Raw genomic sequence first — 24,288 nt, 5'->3', positions numbered from 1 at the left:
CTCTGGGTGGTGTAGTTGGTTATCACCTTAGTCTCACACACTAAAGGTCCCCAGTTCGAACCTGGGCTCAGACATTTTTCTTTCTCTCTTTATTAAATAAATAAATACAGTCCGAAAATAAACCTATCACTTTTAACTTCCTGAAAATTTTGATAACCGCACACCGTACACCATGGCTCCAAAACATCAGTTATAACAGTGGTGGTCTGGTGCAGATGTCCCTGGACAATTTTTTTTGTAAAATCCTGCAACTGATGGTAAATGATAATATGTCAGGCGGGTAGAGTACTTGGTGGAGCAACCTTGCAACATGCGCATGGAAAACTATGAAGTTGTACAAACTGCGCCTGATGCTTGAGCTCAGGGTGACAGTCGACTCAGACTGAGCCTGGATTCTGAAGAGAACCAATGGGGAAAACTGGAAAAGAAAGGAACACAGAGGAACCGTTATGGCTACTTTACTTGTTTTCTTAAAGGGAACTATGGACAAAAGCAGGATATCATCTCACATTCCAAGCCACGTCCGAGGAAAAGATTGACACCTTCAATGGTTTATGCTTCAAATCACAGGATCCCACATGTCATAGACTGACGGATAGGCCCTACTTATATTTTTCCCAGCGTCTTGTAGCTTGACAGCTAACTCTTTCTTCACCAGATGCAATCTCAATGTTTGGTGAAATAGTCACTTGTTCTGTTACACAAGTGGTGTTCATCTATATCTATACCTAATAATAAAGGAGCTAACGTTTCCTTTGTTTCGTCCGTCATAATGCGCTTTGGTCCATCCGCCAGTACGTTTTCGTCCGTCGTCCGAAGCTGAAGTTCTGTTCGTCCGACCGTCTATTCTTCCTACCTTTTGCTTCCTGCCACACGAGCACCGTAGATTCCCGGAAAAACCCGATTGCTTAGGCTTCAACCATCGCGCAGCGTCACGTTGCCGTATTGGTGTTGGACCCAGCTAAGATTGGCAAGCGATCTCTTGGATGCTCCGATCGTAATAAAAGGGAAATAAGTCTCGTGAAGGAAACTGATCCTACGCAAAGTCGGGTATCCTGTCTCGGAGCCATAGTTGATCTGCATCAAACCAAATCGATCGATCCGATCAACAAATTCAGAGTTCCAAGCTAATAGATATGCGAGCCAGCGATTCGACGAGATAGGTATAAATCGCAGGAGGTCGCTGTAATTGGGTTTCGCCGGAGGCGAGGACGGAAGGAGGCGCTCGACTAGGTCGAGTTGTGGGTGTCGCTCGGGTGGGCTCATAGAGCGACAGGTTGCGGACATGAACTCCAAGAGGTCTTCGTTGATCGGAGAAGCTTCCTCAGGCGGAAATTTTGCAGGGTCAAGGATTTTAGGTGCTCACGCCTCATGGCCAGATCGACCTACTGCTCAAATTTGAAGATAGCTCATCGGTGCGTCCTGCAGCGCTTTTTCACGCGGCAACGGAGTCTACGAGAAGATATGCTGCCGCCCGCCATCTGCTTGTGCTCGACTACATCTGCCACACAGCTGGTCGATCCAACTCGGCGAGTTCAGGTCGCTCAATTCAGGTTGACTATATGTCCGTGTGAGCAGCAAAGCAATAAAAAATGGAGAAGTCGAATCAGCCTGTTTACTTTTCATCGGGAGGTCAACAATTGTGCTTCGTTTGCCATCAGCTATTCACATGCACCAGCGGTGGTATGTGCAAGTTCAGTCTCCTTGAATTCTTGCTGGAGGAGGAGACACTAATTGCGATCACCAGCGGTGGCATATGCAAGTTCAGTCTCCTTGAATTCTTGCTGGAGGAATACACTATAACAAATTCACCTGAGCCTTCGGATTGCGGAACGGTTCCGTGCTTGGAATATTTGGGGATTATTGTGATTAAGTTGAAGACAAAAGTTAGCATTGTAAACACCATGCTTGATATCACCATGAAATCAACTTCCTGATTCAATTTAAGAGAATCCGCGGCATCTGGCCATATTTGACAGAATGCTTGAAGTCAACATATCCTTGCTACATCAGCAAGTTCTCTCCTGGATTATACAGGAAATTCATTCTGCTATCGCGCAGTATTGTACGTCCACAGTTACTCTGTATTTCCTGCTCATTTTGTTAGCTAAAGCAGTGCGTTACCTCACTAGAGAGAGATGTGAGCTGCATAATTTCTTCTTTAGTAAATTCTATGTCTACTGAGATCGTTCATTGATGTAGATAAACACATTATACATGCAACCGTTCTTTTGAACAACAAATTTGTTTCAACTCCTAATGAATCCCAATTGGTTTATAAATGATTAATTTTTTTGTTTTCCCTGTAGGTTTCAGTTTTGTAAGTTGAACATCTCCTAAAATATTTTGACATCATCTTTTCTTGTGATATTCTGTGTCAGCGTGGATTCGATGGCCTCCGGTAAAAATTTGGAGCATGGTGAGTGCAGCTGAAAAATTCAGTATATTTTCTTTAAGTGATCACAGCTGCTACCATATGGAAAAATATTGTGGACATTCCTGCAGGCCTGCAGCTATAGCGATAGAGGTTTACGGTTAATTAGACTGTTGAATACTACATGCAAAGGTAGCTTACGAGACAAACTCTTAAGGACCAACAATACTTTACCACATTTGAAATGCTTCCGACTCTTGCAAATCTATGTCAAAATACACAAGTCCAGTCATACTTTTGAATGTTATTTAAGCTCAAACTGAAAGACCGATAGTAGAACATCATGCAAAACTTGAATGCAGTTACCTCTTTTTGAGTGCCATACTGCGGAGAGCATTAGTATGACGATCGCTTGCCTACAACATTGCACGTAAGAAACATTCACTTATAACCAAAGAGATCGTCGCAACGGTGTTTAGGACAAAGGAAATAGATGTAGTGGGTGGGTGTGGTCAAGGTACGCTAATTGTGCACTGTGATATTACAAAGATTGGCATCATTAGAGTTGTGAGTTCTCTTTGTGTTTTTCTCCCGTTGCAACGCATGGGCAATTTTCCTAGTATCTGCTGAAAGAAGAACCTGACCGTGCTCTGCTTGGGATGATCTGTGGTTATCATACCTTATACTATGCAGACAGATAATGATTCATAAGTCCGCGAACCATCGAAATATGTCTGTCACATAGTTATCACAAACTGCATACCATAATCGACTTGAGATCAACATCAGCTGCACCACTGATTGTTATGCCCTGGTCTCTGATGTTCATTAAGTAAGACATGGAATCCTGTGTTACGACCTCACCAGGAATCAGCACAGGGATACTGATACGTCTCCAACGTATCCATAATTTCTGATGTTCCATGCTTGTTTTATGACAATACTTACATGTTTTGCTTGCACTTTATGATGTTTTTATGCGTTTTCCGGAACTAACCTATTAACAAGATGCCACAGTGCCAGTTCCTGTTTTCTGCTGTTTTTGGTTCCAGAAAGGCTGTTCGGGCAATATTCTCGGAATTCGACGAAACGAAGACCAAACCTCCTATTTTTCCCGGAAGCATCCGAACACCGAAGAAGAGTCGGAGAGGGGCCAGAGGGCCACCACACCATAAGGCGGCGCGGCCTGACCTGGGCCCGCGCCGGCCTGTGGTGTGGCGCCCCCAGGTGCCCCCCTGCGCCGTCTCTTCGCCTATAAAATCCCTTTCGACCTAAAAACACCGTAACTCTTGACGAAACTCCAGAAAGACTCCAGGGGCGCCGCCACCATCGCGAAACTCCAATTCGGGGGACAGAAGTCTCTGTCCCGGCACCCTGCCGGGGCGGGGAAGTGCCCCCGGAAGTCATCTCCATCAACGCCATCGCCTCCATCATGCTCCGTGAGTAGTTCCCCCATGGACTACGGGTTCTAGCTGTAGCTAGTTGGTATTCTCTCCCCCATGTACTTCAATACAATGATCTCATGAGCTGCCTTACATGATTGAGATTCATCTGATGTAATCGGTGTTGTGTTTGTCGGGATCCGATGGATTGTTACGTTATGATTGTCTATCTACAAAGTTTATGAAGTTATTGTTGCTGCAATCTTGTTGTGTTTAATGCTTGTCATTAGGGCCCGAGTGGCATGATCTTAGATTTGAGCTTTATATTATTGCTTAGATTGTATCTACAAGTTGTATGCACATGTCACTGTCCGGAACCAAAGGCCCCGAAGTGACAGAAATCGGGACAACCGGAGGGGATGGCGGTGATGTGAGGGACACATGTTTTCACGGAGTGTTAATGCTTTGCTCCGGTGCTCTATTAAAAGGAGTACCTTAATATCCAGTAGTTTCCCTTGAGGCCCGGCTGCCACCGGCTGGTAGGACAAAAGATGTTGTGCAAGTTTCTCATTGCGAGCACGTACGACTATTATTGGAAAACATGCCTACATGATTAATGATCTTGATATTCTGTCTTAATGCTATTTCAATCCTATCAATTGCCCGACTGTAATTTGTTCACCCAACACTTGTTATTGGAGAGTTACCACTAGTGTAGATAGCTGGGAACCCCGGTCCATCTTTCATCATCATATACTCGTTCTACATGTCAACTGTTTTCTGGTGCCATTGCTCTCATATTACTATTACTGCTGATGTATTACTGTTACTATTGCTCTTATATCACTGCTACTTTCACATCAACCCTTTTGCTAGTGCTTTTCCAGGTGCAGCTGAATTGACAACTCAGTTGTTAAGGCTTATAAGTATTCTTTACCCCCCTTGTGTCGAATCAATAAATTGGGTTTTACTTCCCTCGAAGACTGTTGCGATCCCCTATACTTGTGGGTCATCAAGACTATTTTCTGGCGCCGTTGCCGGGGAGGCATAGCTCTACTCATAAGTTCACCTGGGGAGTACATTCTACCTCTCTCTACTTTTATTTTATTTTGTTTTGCTAGTTTACTTTTGTCTAGTTTATTTTTGCTTAGTTTATTTCTGTCTAGTATTAGTTTGCTTAGTTTACTTTTGCTTAGTTTATTTTTGTCTTGTTTTATTTGTCTCATATACCCAAAAATCCATAAAAATTTGGAAAACCAAAAAATTAAAAACTGCAGTTATGGGAGAACCAACAACCTACTTGGAGCTTATAGAATGTTATAATTGTTATAGAGAATCAAGAACTGGTAAAATAATGAGTGCTATGATAGAAAAATTGAATACAATTGCTAAAATCTTGCTTGAACGCCATGATATAAACTGTTGCTCTCAACAGGATACTAAACATCTTAAATTTCAATGTGGCTTTAGTGAGAAATTTTTTATTAAGAACTATAATCGGAATTGCTATATTCATTATGGGTTCGAAGAGGTAGAACAATTTGTCTTATTTATGGGAGCCTCCGAGATAGAATCCTTCATGGTTGAGAATTATGAAACTTGTGTTGTTTGTAAGGGCCTTAAAGATTATGTCTCTACTATCCTTAATTCTTGCATAGAATGCTACAGTAGGAATCCTTATATCCTTGATTATAAAGAGAAACACATTAATGCACAAGAATGCACTCACAATTTGCAGGAACCTGTGGAAGAAGGAATTGATGAACCTGAAAGCTCATTGGATGAAAAAGAGGAGGAAATTGATGAACCTGAAAGCTCATTGGATGAAAAAGAAGAGGAGAGCGACGAACAAAAGGAGGAAGAATGGATTAGCTACCCATGCCAACCTTCTAATGAGAGTAACTCTTTATCTCTTACACTATTTGATTGTCCTCCATGCTTACCGGAAGAGGTTGAATGTTATGTTCCTGTGGATTCTCTTGAAGTATTGCCTATGAGTAAAACTTGTGAAAATAATTATGCTACTGTTATATATGATAATCCATGCTACTTTGATAAATCTTATGATAATGCTTTGTTTGTGCCTGATGTCGAAATGCATGGTACTAAAGAATTTTGCTTGGCAAATGTTTATGATAAAGCTCTAGATAACGGTCCTATGTTACTTGATAGTATTAATTGTACTACTAATGAAAATGGGATTGGAGAGTTCTTGACTTATTCTATGAGTCCCATATCTATTGAGATTGATCAACTACCTTGCTATATTATTAATAAAAGCAAGTTTGAAAGTTTTAATTCCACTATTCTTGAACTTGATAAAAATTATGTGTCTGGAAATCATGAAAAGTATGCTGCATGTGAGAGTTATATTGTTGAGTTTGTTCATGAAGCTACTGAAAATTATTATGAGAGAGGAAAATATGGTTGTAGAAATTTGCATGGTACTAAAACACCTCTCTATATGCTTAAAATTTTGAAGCTACACTTGTTTTATCTTCTTATGCTTGTCACTTTGTTCTTCATGAATTTATTTGTGTACAAGATTCCTTTGCATAGGAAGCATGTTAGACTTAAATGTGTTTTGGATTTGCCTCTTGATGTTCTCTTTTGCCTCAAATACTATTTCTTGCGAGTGCATCATTTAAAACTGCTGAGCCCATCTTAATGGCTATAAAGAAAAGAACTTCTTGGGAGATAACCCATGTGTTATTTTGCTACAGTACTTTGTTTTATATTTGTGTCTTGGAAGTTGTTTACTACTGTAGCAACCTCTCCTTATCTTAGTTTTGTGTTTTGTTGTGCCAAGTGAAGCCTCTAATCGAAGGTTGATACTAGATTTGGATTTCTGCGCAGAAACAGATTTCTATCTGTCACGAATCTGGGCTGTTTTCCCTGTAGGTAACTCAGAAAAATATGCCAATTTACGTGCGTGTTCCTCAGATATGTACGCAACTTTCATTAGTTTTGAGTTTTCTGATTTGAGCAACGGAAGTATTTTATTAAAATTCGTCTTTACTGGCTGTTCTGTTTTGGCAGATTCTGTCTCTGTTTTTTGCATTGTCTCTTGTGGACTTTAAGCGAGGTTTTCTAGACGTAGAGAGCTGTAGCTAATGTTTTATTGAGTTCTTGCAATGTGCCACTACAAGACCAAGGTGGATTCAAATTTTTTGAGTACTAACCCCTCTAATGAAGTTTATGAGAAGTTTGGTGTGAAGGAAGTTTTCAAGGGTCAAGAGAGGAGGATGATATATGATCAAGAAGAGTGAAAAGTCTAAGCTTGGGGATGCCCCTGTGGTTCATCCCTGCATATTTCAAGAAGACTCAAGTGTCTAAGCTTGGGGATGCCCAAGGCATCCCCTTCTTCATCAACTTATTAGGTTCCTCCCCTGAAACTATATTTTTATTCGGTCACATCGTATGTGCTTTACTTGGAGCGTCTGTGTGTTTATTTTTCGTTTTGTTTATGTTTGAATAAATTAGGATCCTAGCAATCCATGTTTGGGAGAGAGACACGCTCCGCTTTTTCATATGAACACTCGTGTTCTTCGTTTTACTTTTAATGTTCAATGAATAAAAGTTGGAAGCTACAATATTTATCTTTATTTGGTTGGGAAAAGAAAATGCCTCATATGTCTTGGATAATTTGACACTTGGCAATTGTTTTGAGCTCTCAAGTAGATCATGATTAAGTTTTTTCATGTAGTTTAAACCTATTAGTGGAGGACTACTGAAGAGCTTGTTAAAATTGGTTTGCATAATTGATCTCTCTTAAGGTCTAGATATTTTCTGGTAAAAGTGTTTGAGAAACAAGGAAGACAGTGTAGAGTATTATAATGCTTGCAATATGTTCTTATGTAAGTTTTGCTGTACCGGTTCATACTTGTGTTTGCTTCAAACAACCTTGCTAGCCTAAACCTTGTATCGAGAGGGAATACTTCTCATGCATCCAAAATACTTGAGCCAATCACTATGCCATTTGTGTCCACCATACCTACCTACTATGTGGTATTTCCTGCCATTCCAAAGTAAATTGCTTGAGTGCTACCTTTAAACAATTCAAAATTTATCATCTCTGATTTGTGTCAATGTTTTATAGCTCATGAGGAAGTATGTGGTGTTTATCTTTCAATCTTGTTGGACAACTTTCACCAATTGACTAGTGGCTTCATCCGCTTATCCAATAATTTTGCAAAAAGAGCTGGCAATGGGATTCCCAGTCCCAAATTAATTAACCAAAATAGACACTCCTCCATGGTATGTGATTGTTGGACGGCACTCGAGGATTCGGTTAGCCATGGCTTGTGTAAGCAAAGGTTGGGGGGGAGTGTCATCATCATAATAAAACTAAAATAAAAGGACACTCCTTCATGGCATGAGATTGTTGGCAGGCACCCGAGGATTCGGTTAGCCATGGTTTGTGAAAGAAAGGTTGGAAGGAGTGCCACCCAAAAATAAAAATAATTCATGGGAGCCGCTCTTGAAGGTTTGTCCGGCAAGGGGTTAGAGTACCCACTACCATTCGTTGACAACAACAAACACCTCTCAAAACTTTACTTTTATGCTCTCTTTATGTTTTCAAAACCAAAGCTCTAGCACAAATATAGCAATCGATGCTTTCCTCTTTGAAGGGCCTTTCTTCTACTTTTATGTTGAGTCAGTTTACCTACTTCCTTCCACCTTAGAAGTAAACACTTGTGTCAACTGTGCATTGATTCTTACATACTTGCATATTTGCATTCATCATATTACTTTGTGTTGACAATTGTCCATGAGATATGCATGTTACAAGTTGAAAGCAACCGCTGAAACTTATATCTTCCTTTGTGTTGCTTCGATGCCTTTACTTTGAACTTATTGCTTTATGAGTTAACTCTTGCGCAAGACTTTTGATGCTTGTCTTGAAAGTACTATTCATGAAAAGTTTTGCTATATGTTATCTACTTGTTAGCAACTATAGATCATTGCCTTGAGTCACTTCATTCATTTCATATGCTTTGCAATAGTATGATCAAGGTTATGTAAGTAGCATGTCACTACAGAAATTATTCTTTTTATCGTTTACCTGCTCGGGACGAGCGAGAACTAAGCTTGGGGATGCTGATACGTCTCCAACGTATCCATAATTTCGATGTTCCATGCTTGTTTTATGACAATACTTACATGTTTTGCTTGCACTTTATGATGTTTTTATGCGTTTTCCGGAACTAACCTATTAACAAGATGCCACGAGTGCAGTTCTCGTTTTCTCGCTGTTTTTGGTTCCGGAAAGGCTGTTCGGGCAATATTCTCGAATTCGACGAAACGAAGACCAAACCTCCTATTTTTCCCGGAAGCATCCAGAACACCGAAGAAGAGTCGGAGAGGGGCCGGAGGGCCACCACACCATAAGGCGGCGCGGCTCGACCTGGGCCCGCGCCGGCCGTGGTGTGGCGCCCCGAGTGCCCCCTGCGCCGCCTCTTCGCCTATAAAATCCCTTTCGACCTAAAAACACCGTAACTCTTGACGAAACTCCAGAAAGACGCCAGGGGCACCGCCACCATCGCGAAACTCCAATTCGGGGGACAGAAGTCTCTGTCCCGGCACCCTGCCGGGACGGGGAAGTGCCCTCGGAAGCCATCTCCATCAACGCCATCGCCTCCATCATGCTCCGTGAGTAGTTCCCACATGGACTACGGGTTCTAGCTGTAGCTAGTTGGTATTCTCTCCCCCATGTACTTCAATACAATGATCTCATGAGCTGCCTTACATGATTGAGATTCATCTGATGTAATCGGTGTTGTGTTTGTCGGGATCCGATGGATTGTTACGTTATGATTGTCTATCTACAAAGTTTATGAAGTTATTGTTGCTGCAATCTTGTTGTGTTTAATGCTTGTCATTAGGGCCCGAGTGGCATGATCTTAGATTTGAGCTTTATATTATTGCTTAGATTGTATCTACAAGTTGTATGCACATGTCACTGTCCGGAACCAAAGGCCCCGAAGTGACAGAAATCGGGACAACCGGAGGGGATGGCGGTGATGTGAGTGACACATGTTTTCACGGAGTGTTAATGCTTTGCTCCGGTGCTCTATTAAAAGGAGTACCTTAATATCCAGTAGTTTCCCTTGAGGCCCGGCTGCCACCGGCTGGTAGGACAAAAGATGTTGTGCAAGTTTCTCATTGCGAGCACGTACGACTATTATTGGAAAACATGCCTACATGATTAATGATCTTGATATTCTGTCTTAATGCTATTTCAATCCTATCAATTGCCCGACTGTAATTTGTTCACCCAACACTTGTTATTGGAGAGTTACCACTAGTGTAGATAGCTGGGAACCCCGGTCCATCTTTCATCATCATATACTCGTTCTACATGTCAACTGTTTTCTGGTGCCATTGCTCTCATATTACTATTACTGCTGCTGTATTACTGTTACTATTGCTCTTATATCACTGCTACTTTCACATCACCCCTGTTGCTAGTGCTTTTCCAGGTGCAACTGAATTGACAACTCAGTTGTTAAGGCTTATAAGTATTCTTTACCTCCCCTTGTGTCGAATCAATAAATTGGGTTTTACTTCCCTCGAAGACTGTTGCGATCCCCTATACTTGTGGGTCATCAGATACCTGGTGGATACGGGCAGATAAGCTCACCACAAATTTCGCCAAGGCCGTCTTCAAGGCACACTCTTCTTTTCTTTGTAAAGAAGGCCTCTCTTGGAGTCAGCTTGACAGAGAACTTATCTAATGGGCTATGATGCGTGTAGTTGACACGTCCGTTGGGAACCCCAAGAGGAAGGTGTGATGCGCACAGCGGCAAGTTTCCCTCAGTTAGAAACCAAGGTTTAATCGAACCAGTAGGAGTCAAGAAGCACGTTGAAGGTTGATGGCGGCGGGATGTAGTGCGGCGCAACACCAGAGATTCCGGCGCCAACGTGGAACCTGCACAACACAACCAAAGTACTTTGCCCCAACGAAACAGTGAGGTTGTCAATCTCACCGGCTTGCTGTAACAAAGGATTAACCGTATTGTGTGGAAGATGATTGTTTGCAGAGAAAACGAGTAAAAACAAGTATTGCGAGCAGATTTGTATTTCAGTATTAAAGAATGGACCGGGGTCCACAGTTCACTAGAGGTGTCTCTCCCATAAGATAAAAGCATGTTGGGTGAACAAATTACAGTCGGGCAATTGACAAATAGAGAGGGCATAACAATGCACATACATGACATGATAAGTATAGTGAGATTTAATTGGGCATTACGACAAAGTACATAGACCGCCATCCAACTGCATCTATGCCTAAAAAGTCCACCTTCGAGGTTATCATCCGAACCCCCTCCGGTATTAAGTTGCAAAGCAACAGACAATTGCATTAAGTATGGTGCGTAATGTAATCAACAACTACATCCTCGGACATAGCGCCAATGTTTTATCCCTAGTGGCAACAGCACAACACAACCTTAGAACTTTCGTCATCTGTCCCGGTGTCAATGCGGGCATGAACCCACTATCGAGCATAAGTACTCCCTCTTGGAGTTAAAAGTAAAAACTTGGCCGAGCCTCTACTAGAAACGGAGAGCATGCAAGATCATAAACAACACATATGTAATAACTTGATAATTAACATGACATGGTATTCTCTATCCATCGGATCCCGACAAACGCAACATATAGAATTACGGATAGATGATCTTGATCATGTTAGGCAGCTCACAAGATCCAACAATGAAGCACAATGAGGAGAAGACAACCATCTAGCTACTGCTATGGACCCATAGTCCAGGGGTGAACTACTCACTCATCACTCCGGAGGCGACCATGGCGGTGTAGAGTCCTCCGGGAGATGATTCCCCTCTCCGGCAGGGTGCCGGAGGCGATCTCCTGGATCCCCCGAGATGGGATCGGCGGCGGCGGCGTCTCAGTAAGGTTTTCCGTATCGTGGCTCTCGGTATTGGGGGTTTCGTCGCGGAGACTTTTTATAGGCGGAAGGGCAGGTCAAGAGGCGGCACGGGGGGCCCACACCATAGGCCGGCGCGGCCAGGGGTGGGGCCGCGCCGCCCTAGGGTTTGGCCACCCCGTGGCCCCTCTTCGTCTCGTCTTCGGACTTCGGAAGCTTCGTGGAAAAATAGGCCCCCGGGCTTTGATTTCGTCCAATTCCGAGAATATTTCCTTACTAGGATTTCTGAAACCAAAAACAGCAGAACAACGAATCGGCACTTCGGCATCTTGTTAATAGGTTAGTTCCGGAAAATGCACGAATATGACATAAAGTGTGCATAAAACATGTAGGTATCATCAATAATATGGCATAGAACATAAGAAATTATCGATACGTCGGAGACGTATCAAGCATCCCCAAGCTTAGTACTGCTCGTCCCGAGCAGGTAAAACGATAACAAAGATAATTTCTGAAGTGATATGCCATCATAACCTTGATCATACTATTTGTAAACATATGTAGTGGATGCAGCGATCAAAACAATGGTGATGACATGAGTAAACAAGTGAATCATAAAGCAAAGACTTTTCATGAATAGTACTTCAAGACAAGCATCAATAAGTCTTGCATAAGAGTTAACTCATAAAGCAATAAATCAAAGTAAAGGTATTGAAGCAACACAAAGGAAGATTAAGTTTCAGCGGTTGCTTTCAACTTGTAACATGTATATCTCATGGATAATAGTCAACATAGAGTAATATAACAAGTACAATATGCAAGTATGTAGGAATCAATGCACAGTTCACACAAGTGTTTGCTTCTTGAGGTGGAGAGAGATAGGTGAACTGACTCAACATAAAAGTAAAGAGAATGGTCCTTCAAAGAGGAAAGCATCGATTGCTATATTTGTGCTAGAGCTTTTATTTTGAAAACATGAAACAATTTTTTCAACGGTAGTAATAAAGCATATGAGTTATGTACATTATATCTTACAAGTTGCAAGTCTCATGCATAGTATACTAATAGTGCCCGCACCTTGTCCTAATTAACTTGGACTACCGGATCTTTGCAATGCACATGTTTTGACCAAGTGTCACAATGGGGTACCTCCATGCCGCCTGTACAAAGGTCTAAGGAGAAAGCTCGCATTTTGGATTTCTCGCTTTTGATTATTCTCAACTTAGACATCCATACCGGGACAACATGGACAACAGATAATGGACTCCTATTTAATGCATAAGCATGTGGCAACAATTATTATTCTCATATGAGATTGAGGATATATGTCCAAACTGAAACTTCCACCATGAATCATGGCTTTAGTTAGCGGCCCAAAGTTCTTCTCTAACAATATGCATGCTCCAACCATGAAGGTGGTAGATCTCTCTTGCTTCAGACAAGACGGACATGCATAGCAACTCACATGATATCCAACAAAGAATAGTTGATGGCGTCCCCAGAAACATTGTTACCGCTCAACAAGCAACTTTATAAGAGATAAAGTGCATAAGTACATATTCAATACTACAATAGTTTTTAAGCTATTTGTCCCATGAGCTATATATTGCAAAGGTGAATGATGGAGTTTTAAAGGTAGCACTCAAGCAATTTACTTTGGAATGGCGGATAAATACCATGTAGTAGGTAGGTATGGTGGACACAAATGGCATAGTGGTTGGCTCAAGTATTTTGGATGCATGAGAAGTATTCCCTCTCGATACAAGGTTTAGGCTAGCAAGGTTATTTGAAACAAACACAAGGATGAACGGTACAGCAAAACTTCACATAAAAGACATATGGTAAACATTATAAGACTCCATACCGTCTTCCTTGTTGTTCAAAACTCAATACTAGATGTTATCTAGACTCTAGAGAAACCAAATATGCAAACCAAATTAGCAAGCTCTAAGTATTTCTTCATTAATGGGTGCGAAGTATATGATGCAAGAGCTTAAACATGAGCACAACAATTGCCAAGTATCAAATTATCCAAGACATTATAGCAATTTACTACATGTAGCATTTTCCAATTCCAACCATATAACAATTTAATGAAGAAGAAACTTCGCCATGAATACTATGAGTAGAGCCTAAGGACATATTTGTCCATATGCAACAGCGGAGCGTGTCTCTCTCCCATAAAGTGAATGCTAGGATCCATTTTATTCAAACAAAACAAAAAACAAAAACAAACCGACGCTCCAAGCAAAGTACATAAGATGTGGCCGAATAAAAATATAGTTTCAGGGGAGGAACCTGATAATGTTGTCGATGAAGAAGGGGATGCCTTGGGCATCCCCAAGCTTAGACGCTTGAGTCTTCTTAATATATGCAGGGGTGAACCACCGGGGCATCCCCAAGCTTAGAGCTTTCACTCTCCTTGATCATATTATATCATCCTCCTCTCTTGACCCTTGAAAACTTCCTCCACACCAAACTCGAAACAACTCATTAGAGGGTTAGTGCATAATAAAAATTCACATGTTCAGAGGTGACACAATCATTCTTAACACTTCTGGACATTGCATAAAGCTACTGGACATTAGTGGATCAAAGAAATTCATCCAACATAGCAAAAGAGGCAATGCGAAATAAAAGACAGAATCTGTCAAAACAGAACAGTCCGTAAAGATGGATTTTATTAGGCCACCAGACTTGCTCAAACGAAAATGCTCAAATTGAATGAAAGTTGCGTACATATCTGAGGATCATGCTCGTAAATTGGCGTAATTTTCTGAGCTACCTACAGGGAGATAGACCCAGATTCGTGACAGCAAAGAAATCTGGAACTGCGCAGTAATCCAAATCTAGTACTTACTTTTCTATCAAAGACTTTACTTGGCACAACAAAACATAAAACTAAGATAAAGAGAGGTTGCTACAGTAGTAAACAACTTCCAAGACACAAATATAAAACAAAGTACTGTAGCAAAATAACACATGGGTTATCTCCCAAGAAGTTCTTTCTTTATAGCCGTTAAGATGGGTTCAGCAGTTTTAATGATGCTCACATGAAAAATAGAGTATGAAGCAAAAGAGAGCATCAAGAAGCAAATTCAAAACACATTTAAGTCTAACATGCTTCCTATGCATAGGAATCTTGTAAATAAACAAGTTCATGAAGAGCAAAGTTACAAGCATAGGAAGATAAAACAAGTGTAGCTTCAAAAATTTCAGCACATAGAGAGGCATTTTAGTAACATGAAAATTTCTACAACCATATTTTCCTCTCTCATAATAACTTTCAGTAGCAACATGAGCAAACTCAACAATATAACTATCACATAAAGCATTCTTATCATGAGTCTCATGCATAAAATTATTACTCTCCACATAGGCATAATCAATTTTATTAGTTGTAGTGGGAGCAAATTCAACAAAGTGGCTATCATCATATATAGGAGGCATATTGTAATCATAAAAGAAAATTTTCTCCTCAATGCTTGGGGAACTAAAAAGATCATGCTCATCAGAGCCAGCTTCCCCAAGCTTAGAATTTTCCATAGCATTAGCAACAATGGTGTTCAAAGCATCCATAGTAATAACATTCCCATTAGCATGCATATAAAGTTCCATGGGCTTTTTAATTCTCTCTTCAAACACATCATGTCCTAATTCAAGATAAAGTTCATAAAGATCTCTCATATTTTTGTTGTTTTCCATTATGCTTAACTAGTGAAATAAAAACATGCATGATATTAAGTAAAGTAAAACAAGTAACTAATTTTTTTGTGTTTTTGATATAGCAAACAAGATAGCAAATAAAGTAAAACTAGCAACTAATTTTTTTGTGTTTTGATATAATGCAGCAAACAAAGTAGTAAATAAAATAAAGCAAGACAAAAACAAAGTAAAGAGATTGAGAAGTGGAGACTCCCCTTGCAGCGTGTCTTGATCTCCCGGCAACGGCGCCGTAAATTTGCTTGATGCGTGTAGTTGACACGTCCGTTGGGAACCCCAAGAGGAAGGTGTGATGCGCACAGCGGCAAGTTTCCCTCAGTTAGAAACCAAGGTTTAATCGAACCAGTAGGAGTCCAGAAGCACGTTGAAGGTTGATGGCGGCGGGATGTAGTGCGGCGCAACACCAGAGATTCCGGCGCCAACGTGGAACCTGCACAACACAACCAAAGTACTTTGCCCCAACGAAACAGTGAGGTTGTCAATCTCACCGGCTTGCTGTAACAAAGGATTAATTACCCCGTATTGTGTGGAAGATGATTGTTTGCAGAGAAAACAGTAAAAACAAGTATTGCAGCAGATTTGTATTTCAGTATTAAAGAATGGACCGGGGTCCACAGTTCACTAGAGGTGTCTCTCCCATAAGATAAAAGCATGTTGGGTGAACAAATTACAGTCGGGCAATTGACAAATAGAGAGGGCATAACAATGCACATACATGACATGATAAGTATAGTGAGATTTAATTGGGCATTACGACAAAGTACATAGACCGCCATCCAACTGCATCTATGCCTAAAAAGTCCACCTTCAGGTTATCATCCGAACCCCTCCAGTATTAAGTTGCAAAGCAACATACAATTGCATTAAGTATGGTGCGTAATGTAATCAACAACTACATCCTCGGACATAGCGCCAATGTTTTATCCCTAGTGGCAACAGCACAACACAACCTTAGAACTTTTCGTCACTCGTCCCGGTGTCAATGCGGGCATGAACCCACTATCGAGCATAAGTACTCCCTCTTGGAGTTAAAAGTAAAAACTTGGCCAGAGCCTCTACTAGAAACGGAGAGCATGCAAGATCATAAACAACACATATGTAATAACTTGATAATTAACATGACATGGTATTCTCTATCCATCGGATCCCGACAAACGCAACATATAGAATTACGGATAGATGATCTTGATCATGTTAGGCAGCTCACAAGATCCAACAATGAAGCACAATGAGGAGAAGACAACCATCTAGCTACTGCTATGGACCCATAGTCCAGGGGTGAACTACTCACTCATCACTCCGGAGGCGACCATGGCGGTGTAGAGTCCTCCGGGAGATGATTCCCCTCTCCGGCAGGGTGCCGGAGGCGATCTCCTGGATCCCCCGAGATGGGATCGGCGGCGGCGGCGTCTCAGTAAGGTTTTCCGTATCGTGGCTCTCGGTGCGGGGGTTTCGTCGCGGAGACTTTTTATAGGCGGAAGGGCAGGTCAAGAGGCGGCACGGGGGCCCACACCATAGGCCGGCGCGGCCGGGGGTGGGGCCGCGCCGCCCTAGGGTTTGGCCACCCCGTGGCCCCTCTTCGTCTCGTCTTCGGACTTCTGGAAGCTTCGTGGAAAAATAGGCCCCCGGGCTTTGATTTCGTCCAATTCCGAGAATATTTCCTTACTAGGATTTCTGAAACCAAAAACAGCAGAAAACGAGCAATCGGCACTTCGGCATCTTGTTAATAGGTTAGTTCCAGAAAATGCACGAATATGACATAAAGTGTGCATAAAACATGTAGGTATCATCAATAATATGGCATAGAACATAAGAAATTATCGATACGTCGGAGACGTATCAGGCTACCAAAATGGTTATGTTTTCCAACTCTGGATTAATGTGCAGAGAAGTATTTTTCTGAAAGATGATTTGCACACTGTACAAGCTTTCCAACATCTTGTCGTCTGGTCCCTAAGTTGACTACAAATGTCACTGCCTTTGTACCGACAAACTCAGATAAAATTCGATGTTCTTCAGCGAAAACATCATCTGCTTCGTATCCAGATAAATGTAGATCTGACGCACTTAGTGTGATACGCAAAGGATCAATAGCAGGGAAGTCAGAAACAAAGTTTGACAAGTCAAGGAGAGATATCCCTGGGATTAGCCTCAGCTGGTCTTTTGCTTCTAAAGCCATATCCACTGGCTCATCAAAATATTTCACGTTCTCGCTCAACTGAGCTCTTGCAGCATCTAAAGATGACAGGAGGAGGTAGCTTGGGCTTGAGCTCTGGAGCAACTGGAGGCATTGGCTCACTTTATCTGCATCCAAGAGACCTCCAGCCATGTGAAGCATCGAGGACTGTGTAAGCGAGCTCAGAACCTTATGTGTGGATTGCGCAACCAAGTCAGCACCTTGCTCAATCGCTGTGCTTGGAAAACTGTCATGGAACCTGAAATGCGCACCATGTGCCTCATCAACTATAACTGGAATGTGCAACGGATGACAAACATCAACGATGCATTGCACATTGCTGCATATGCCATGATAGGTCGGTGAAGTAACAAGAACATCACCTATTTTTTTCCCATCCTTCTCAAGCTCCTTCAGTGCTCTATCTACCTGTGACGGCGTGATACCACCAGCAATGTCCCACCCAGAATTGTACTCTGGTACTATATACTTAGGCACCGCACCAGATAGAACCAGTGCAGAGATCACTGAAATGTGGCAGTTTCGAGGAACAATGAGGAAGTCACCTGGGGAGCAGGTAGCCATCACTGCGGCCTGGATTCCGCAGGTAGTCCCGTTGACCAGGAACCATGTTTTCGATGATCCAAACAGTTGAGCCGCCCGGTTCTGAGCATCCAAAATCACACCCCTGGGGTAGAAGAGGTCGTCAAGCCCAGGTAGCTCGGGCAGGTCATGCAAAAACGCTCCCGTGCCAATAAGGTTCAGCAAGGAAGATGGAGCAGCTTTCCCTCTGTTGTGCCCAGGAAAGTGAAAGCAGGACACGTCTTGAGCTGTAGTTGATTTCAGCGCCTGAACCAGAGGGGCGGTACCACCTTGGACAGCTACTGAAGATTCAGTTATTGTAGCTTCAGTTTCAGATATTCCTGGCGTGTTCCATGAAGTGCCAGAATGTGCTATGACATGTCGCTGGGGTGATTCCTGCAAGACTAGAAACATTGGACTGGCACATGGGATGGACATAAGAAGGTGACACTGAACATGTATATTTGCTGCTCTAATCGTCACCAACGTCGGACAACGCAGACCATGTTCAGCTAACTAGTGTTTGAAAGCAAAGTATAACACATGATTTCATCAGCGGTTGATCAAAAGATTCCAAAGTAGATGAATCATGACCAACCTATTCAATGCAAACTAGAAAGCATCTTCAGTTCAGTAGTAGTATTCGAACAAGTCAAAGCAAGTCTAACCCATAGTTTTGGCACGCAAGGGAATGAGGAGAAAAAGTTTCTGGAAAACAATGCACGGTCCAGGAGTGCACATGGACGATATACAGATTCAGTTTAGACTGGAACAGAACAGATGCAGCTTAAGTAAAAATAGCCTGACAGATTCGGTTAGACTGGGCCATAGTCTAGTTTCGTGTCTCCTTCACAACACAAGGTCCAATCTACCTAGTAAACAAATCTACGAATTGCATTTATGGTGTTGTGATTGCCAGACTACCACGAGCAATTCGGCAAACAAGTTGCGCGCACTAGAATAGAAGAACGCCGGTACTTCGAACGAGCCCACGGGAAAAGCAGTGACACTTGAACCACTGCAGCGCAGGAAGGGTAGGGGGTTACCGCGTGTAGAGGGCGAGGCGCGCGCGGGGACGGAGATGGAGGCATGCTGCTGCGGCTGTTGCTCGGAGGAGGACGATGAGGAAGAAGCATGGTCGTTGGAAACATAGTGGTTCGGGGCAGTGTAATTGCATTTTTGGGCCATCAGACAACTGGGCCAGACTAAAAAGGACCCCGTCGGTTGTCGAGGCAAAGATACCCCCTCTATCCCCGTGAGTTGTTGCCGGTTTATACTACCTCTATCCCAATGCTTAAAGATTATAATACTATATTTTAAAAAAAGTAAACTAAGTAGAGTTTGATCAAACTTTAAAAAAATATCAATAAATAAGATATTTTAAAGATACCATATGAATATATATTTCACTATCTATCTAGTGATATTGATTTTGTATTTTACATGTTAATGATTTTTGATAAAAGTTTGGTCAAACTTGACATAGTTTGATTGTTAAAAAAAATATAAACATTAAACTTTACGATGGAGGTAGTAGTAGCTACTTCTTAACTAGGTTCAGAAAAAACTACTTCTCAGCTGGTTTTCTTCACTATACGAGAACCATGGAACCTCTCTTGCAGGAAATCAGAATAAAATATCAATTCTACAAAATCAGGAGTAACTAAAAAGGCTAAAAAAATTAATCAGACACAATATTACAATATTATGGATGAATGCCAATATTCACGTCTTGGTTCATTACTCCCATTCAAAAACATAAATAGTTTAAGAGCATGAAATCGAAGAAAACGTTGCGTGCCCATTCACCCTTGCCGCTGCTAGAACTTCTAGAATCACCTTGTTGCGAAAATCTTCATGAGCTCCCATAGCCTTCTACTCCTCCCTTAATGAACCACACTTGTCTTCAGAATAATATGGACAACAAATATTTAGTCTATGAAAAAGCAGTTCTTTCACAAGACCTTCGGCTGGTTTCCCTTGGAATTGAAATAGATTGCCATGGCTATGTTGTTGAGACGGTGGTACTATGTATTTAACATATCTATATTAGAGTGCTATCTAAAAATGACTTACACAACTATTGTCATTGCCTTTGGTTGGCCACCAATTCGGAAAGACAGATTTTCGACTAGGAACGACAAGTGCGTTTTTCTTTAATGTTTTTTTTTGCAGTTGAACAACAAATACTGGTTGAGATCTATGGCCTTACGACGATGGTTGATACTAGATCTCATCCCTGTCCACAAGGCAACTAGTACGCTTTGCAGGTGTGAGGTCCTCGTTCGCTGCCGATGTGCAACATTAATCGTTCCACCATTCATATAAAGTTTCGGTAAATTTTAGCCTTTCCAAATTTCATTATCGAGCGAGATGTTTCCGGCTCTAATGTAGTACTCCCACCGATCCATATTTCTTTCCATTAAAATAGATATATCTATAATTAAAGAAAGAGTGACTAGCACTAACTCTATGCTAAGAGATGGAAACAAACAAAGAGTAGATAACTCCAAGGTTAAAACCTTTGAGAAGGGATCGCCACACGTGCCGATGTCACCGAGTCCAAACTTAGGCCGATCTTGGGAGTTTAATCCCCAAAAGCCAAGCTTCCAGCAACCACTTTAAACAAGGCACAACACTGATGCGTGTGGACATTGCCTAATGAGGACCTTTTCAGGCATTTCCTCTTAAAAGTACTCCCACCGAAAATTGGTAGGCATAAATGTTCTAGTCAAAGATCGTACGAAGACTAACTCAGTGATATTGTAATGTGTCCCAAAATACATGGAATTCAACAATTTCAGCTGAAGTTTTTTCAGTGTATTAACTTACACAAATTCTCTAGATCCTCTTCACCCACACATAATCTGCCTGGGTAGAAAATGAAAAATAATAACCTAGATATTTGCTAAATGAGCGTACACATTTTGCCCGAACTCTCAACACAATCCTAAGAAAAAAATCAGCAAAATGGTACTGCAAAGCCATGATTTATTGATCATAGAAAACCATCGCCAACATTCTAAGAAGTTGTAAACCAAAAAACCGTAGGCCGATCTCGGGAGTTTAATCCCCAAAAGTCGAGCTTGGGGCAACCACTTTAAACAAGGGCACAACACTGATGCGTGTGGACATTGCCTAATGATGTCCCTTTCAGGCATTTCCTCTTTAAAGTACTCTCACGGTCTCACCGAAAATTGGTAGGCATAAATGTTCTAGTCAAAGATTGAACATTTATGTGTGCCAAAATACATGGAACTCAACAATTTCAGCTGATGTTTTTTCAACGTATTAACTTACACAAATTGTGTAGATCCTCTTCACCAACACATCATTTGCCTGGGTAGAAAATGAAAAATAATAACTTGAATATTTGCTGAATGAATGTAGACATTTTGCCTGAAGTCTCAACGTACACAATCCTAAGAAATAAATCAGCAAAATGGCACTGCAAAGCCATGATTTATTGATCATAAAAAAACCATCGCCAACATTCTAAGAAGTTGTAAACCAAAGTTGTCCGCAAGAATTCAATGAACCCGTCTGAATGTGTGAATTATTACATCCAAAACACTTGAGCATCAAACAAGGTATTGTACCTGGAGACTTTGTAAGAGCGAACTAGACGGTGATCAGACACCACGGGTTCGCCGTCCATGCGACGCTCGACATAGAAAGCAGTCAGCCGTAGCAGACACTTGTCACCGTCGCCTAAGCTGTCCTCCTTGCCCTCGGGCCGCAAGCGCTCCATGAGGCAGTACCCGCTGCCTTGTTTGTTCACGGCCCTAGCTAGGGGCACGAGCTTGGCATCGATGTGCCTCCATCCAGCATCGACATCCTTATCGAGGCGGAACAGCTTCTCCGTGCCGACCTTTCACTCCTCGGGGTCAGACATGACATGGCCGGTGCAGAGGCGCCCATCCGTGGGGGACGGCGATATGTGTCGGTTTCAACCGCGTGGAGCCCAACCCACGTGTCCAGCTCGCCGTCATAGTGCGCGTGGCCGATGACCGGCAGCTCCCAGTCGTTGTGGAGCGTCCACTTACGGCTCCGCGAGCAGAAAGAGAAGGTAGCCCCCATCCCGGTGTTCCGGTTGTAGTTGGCGGACACGAGGGGCTCGTAGTCCTGCGGAGAAGGCGCCCCCGGCGGCACGTGCACCGCGTGTGCGGTGATGTAGGCAGCCGATTCTCAATCGTTTATGAAGGAAGTGTTGAATCCCGTGGATCAACTAGTGTAGATCTAAACGAGTAGTTTCTATATCTGTAACAAAAGGTGTTCATGGACTCTGTGGGGGAGAGAGAGATCGAGGGTCACCTTCACCGTTGCAGAGGTACCGGAGGACGTCGGCATGGAGATGGTGGCGACGGCGACGGCGACAGCATGAGGTCGAGCGAGAGGGGTGGCGGCGGATCTTCCCGTCGGCACTGCACTAACCCTAATCGGTGGGTCGTCTGGTGGGGCGAGTGGCAGCTTAGGGCAACCTTGTATCGAGTGCCACTGGCCCCACCACTCTATATAGTGCAGGCGACAGGGACCCACCAACCAGCGAATGGTTGGGCGCCCCCGATCAGGGCGCGGTCAAAGGGCACGTCGAGCCGTTGGACTTGAACATGGTGGAGATCAACCTAACAGTACCGAGATCTGATACTTCTTTAAGGTATGTCGTTTGACATCTAGCAAAGAAACCAATTAATATGTGTGCCTGATAAAATGAATATATCCTTGGCCGTTTGACATCTCGCCGTTCTCGCGGAAATTCAATACGGCTCCCGGGTGCATATGCTCCCTGTATCAAAAAATTATATTTCAAAATGTTGGAAAATTTTAACAAAAAATTCTACATGTACATCTCAACAATATATGTACGTTCGTCAAGTTTCGTGAGGAACCAATATGTTTTGTGGTCTGTGTAAAAAAAGAGAAAATTTATCTCCTGAAAAGCCTTATTTTCAGCATTGAATTTTTCCTTTTTTACACACGTCACATGATAAGTCGGATTTTTATGAAACGACTTTGTGAGCGTGTAACACGTGAAGATGTACGTGCAAATTTTTCGTTTCAATTTTTTAAAATTTCAAAATGTATATAACATGTATTTCAAAATAAAGGGAGCATATGCTCCCATGTGCCAAAACACCATTCCCCCGTTCTCGCCGCTCTTGACACGGGAAGTAGTAAAAATGCAGAAGCCATTTGTCGCCCTCACCCAAGCACTCGCCTCTCTCAGGCTTCAGGCGTTCCATGATGCAGTACTCAGTGCCAGTTTGATCCACCATCGCCATCGGCACAAGCTTGGCATCGACGTGGATCCAACCAGCAGCAATGTCCTCGTCCAGATAGCATAACCACTCATTCCCAACCTTCCACTCCGACGGGTCGGATGTGACTTTGCTGTCGCACAGGTAGCACCAGTTGAGGTATGCACCAGTTGTACAAGGCCACCAAACCACATGCATAATATTTGTTCCACTTTAAGTGAAGTTATAATTTGAGAAACCTTAGGACACGTACTAAAACATCACCCAGCATACCTAACACCATCACTACATTTAGAGAAACATGTACTCGTGTCTATCCTTCAATATATATATATATACCACACATCTATCTATTAATTAGCATATATACACATCCACCATATAACTTGTATCATCGAATACAGTAGATATGGATGGCACACGTGTTAGAAAATGTGTACCAGGATGCATGGATGTATGGAGATGGCATGTCGCTACTTCTGTTGGAATTGTAGGCATTAGGAATGAGCTAGCTACTATAAGAAGTTGCTTCAGCAAGGTGAGATGAAGTAGCAGAGAAGATCTCCGTAAACGGTCGGTGACTACAAGTTGTTCATCGGTACGTCGGAGTAGACGAAGTAGCTTCAAAAGAAAGTTAAGCACGAGCGTGCAAACAAAAATATACTGCAATTCTGGCGACGAGGTCATGGTGGATGAAGTATTTGTTGAAGTAGATGTCGAGGACGAACCTGGGTAATCCGTGTGCATGAAACCCGCACGAGGCAATGCGTGATGAGCCCAAGCAGGAGATGCACGCTGCTATGTACCGGGTAGTCAAGGAAGATTGATCTTCTGAATTGCACCGGCGCCAAGAGGACTAATCAGATGTTTGTTGGCTAAAGAAAAAAAATAAAGATCTAATGGGG

At 42.4% G+C, this 24,288-nt stretch overlaps 1 non-coding gene and 1 pseudogene across 1 annotated transcript; one reads left to right on the top strand and one right to left on the bottom strand.

Moving 5' to 3' along the window:
- Positions 1 to 74, top strand: TRNAV-CAC. The gene has a single exon. It is a non-coding gene; the product is annotated as a tRNA-Val (tRNA).
- Positions 75 to 3,007: 2,933 nt separating this feature from the next.
- On the bottom strand, positions 3,008 to 23,666 carry LOC124697852 (annotated as a pseudogene).
- Between the last annotated feature and the right edge of the window lie 622 nt (positions 23,667 to 24,288).

This window comes from Lolium rigidum, chromosome 3 (genome assembly GCF_022539505.1).
Source record: "Lolium rigidum isolate FL_2022 chromosome 3, APGP_CSIRO_Lrig_0.1, whole genome shotgun sequence".
Taxonomy (NCBI): Eukaryota; Viridiplantae; Streptophyta; class Magnoliopsida; order Poales; family Poaceae; genus Lolium; species Lolium rigidum.
The sequence above is the reverse complement of the archived record's forward strand: the minus strand, read 5'-3'. Positions and strand labels throughout refer to the sequence as shown.